At 40.1% G+C, this 2,332-nt stretch overlaps 1 protein-coding gene across 1 annotated transcript in view; it reads left to right on the top strand.

Moving 5' to 3' along the window:
• The window catches only part of LOC105807970 (splicing factor 3B subunit 3-like), a 42,380-nt gene that overhangs the window by 4,631 nt on the left and 35,417 nt on the right, over positions 1-2,332 (top strand). The window lies entirely within an intron of this gene.

Here is a 2,332-nt window from a genome sequence, read left to right as displayed (position 1 = left end):
TGAATCTAGCTGTTCTGTAAATCTCTCCTTTCATTATCTGGAAATCTCCTTTGACTGCAGGTGCCATTGAGAAACAGAAACTGGTGTATATCTTGAACAGAGATGCTGCAGCCCGACTTACCATTTCATCTCCTCTGGAAGCCCACAAAGCGAACACTTTAGTTTATCATGTAGTTGGAGTAGATGTGGGATTTGAAAATCCAATGTTTGCTTGCCTGGAAATGGATTATGAGGTAATGGGGACCATATCTTTCTCTTTCTTTGGATTTCTTTCGGTCACCTGATTGTTTTCCTAAGATTGTTTTCTTCCTTGTGCATCTCATAAATCTGTCCTGCTAGCAGATCTTTCCCATATTCCAAATGCCTTACTGAAATTCTTTGGAATGTTTCAGAGCTTAACTAACTGATGACATAACCTTTGCTCAGACTTAAGTAATCTCCCTATGGAAAACAAGGTATTGGGAAAAGATGCATGAAAAAGGCAAAGCTATATTTGGGGTATTTTTTCACAGGGAAGTGATGAAAATCAGAACTTACCATTCTTTGTCTTGAATGGAAAGCAGTATCCTCTAGTAGAGGGATCCCTGGATCCAGAATTTGGAGATTTGGGTTCTTGTTTTAGCTCTGCCATTTTCTAGTAGCATAAGCTTGTTCAAACCATTTGGTATCTGTGGGCCTCTGTTTCCTTGTTGGTAAAATGGAGGAGTCCTGATGTCCTTTCCAGATCTAAAAGTTCTTTGATTTCATGCTGCTGTTTAATCTTTGTGCCACTTTTCTCCTCTATAGGAAGCAGACAATGATCCAACAGGAGAAGCAGCAGCAAATACCCAGCAGACACTTACTTTCTATGAGCTAGACCTTGGTTTAAATCACGTGGTCCGAAAATACAGTGAACCTTTGGAGGAACATGGCAACTTCCTTATTACAGGTACTTTTCTCTCAGAGCTGCTACCTGTACCGTTTTAGTTGGTCCATTTTATGCGCAAACTTACAGGTTTTACTTAATAGGGTTTGGAAATTTATCCATTTGTAGTAAACCTGAGTACCTGTCTATCTTTTGGAGAGTTTAGAAGTTAATGTGGTGGAGTAATAAAAAAGTATTGTGTTGGCCGGATGCAGTGTCTCACACCCGTAATCCCAGCACTTGGGGATGCTGGAATGGCAGAATTACTTGAGGTTAGGAGTTGGAGACCAGCCTGGGCAACATAGCAAGACCCCATCTCTACATAATACTTAAAACAATTAGCCAAGTACAGTAATGTATATTTGTAGTCCTGGCTACTTGAGAGGCTGAGACAGGAGGATTGCTTGAGCTCAGGAGTTGGAGGTTGCAGTGAGCTGTGATGACACCACTGCATGCACTCCAGCCTGGGGAACAGAGTGAGATGCTATCTCAAAAAAAGTGTTGTGTGAATAAAGTACCTAGCTCCTTAGTAACTCTTACTGTAATGTGGGCAGGGAGGAAAGGATGAGGAGAGCAATCACCTTGGATATCGATTACTATTACTGCTGTGATAATTTGGCTGTAGTCAGTCTTTTCCTCTCATCTGAACGTAGTTCTTAGAAAAGACAAATGAAATTGACAGACTCAACAAGATAAAGCTGCATGTCTGTGCATTTGAAAACTTAGATGAAATAGAAGTATTTTTGAAAACCATTATCAGGTTAATTTCTTTTTGGAACAATTTTGGTAACAGTAAGAAATTAACCTGATAGACCAACATCCATTAAAGAAATTGGAGCAGTACTTAAAAATCTTTCCCCCGAGGCCAGGTGTGGTGGCTCATGCCTGTAATCCTAGTACTTTAGGAGGTCAAGGTGGGAAGATTTCTTGAGCTCAGGAGTTTGAGACCAGCCTGAGTAAGAGCAAGACCCTGTGTCTAGTAAAAAGAGAAAAAATTAGCTGGGCAACTAAAAATAAACTAGCCAGGTGTGGTAGTGCGTGCCTGTAGTCCCAGCTACTTGAGAGGCTGATGCAGGATTGCTTGAGCCCAGGAGTTTGAGGTTGCTGTGAGTAAGGCTGATGCCATGGCACTCTAGCCCGGGGAACAGAGCGAGACTCTCCCCCGAAAGATTTAAGGTCTAGGATTTTCAGGGCACTTTTATTATCTTGTTTAAGGGTATGTATTCTGTTTTAAAGCATATTTCTCCGGAGACTAGAAAGAATAACAGCCTGCTGTTCTTATTTATTAGTCTAATAAGACTTCAGTACCAAAACTGGAGAGGGGTAGAAACAAGAAAAATTTACAACTAGTTAATACTTATGTTAAAGATAGACAAGTTTAACATTTTAGCAAATCAAATTAGACAGTATTTTTTTTTTTTTTTTTTT

This window comes from Propithecus coquereli, unplaced genomic scaffold (assembly GCF_000956105.1).
Source record: "Propithecus coquereli isolate 6110/MARCELLA unplaced genomic scaffold, Pcoq_1.0 Scaffold165, whole genome shotgun sequence".
Taxonomy (NCBI): Eukaryota; Metazoa; Chordata; class Mammalia; order Primates; family Indriidae; genus Propithecus; species Propithecus coquereli.
Note: the sequence above shows the minus strand (reverse complement) of the source record. Positions and strands in the feature narration are given on the sequence as shown.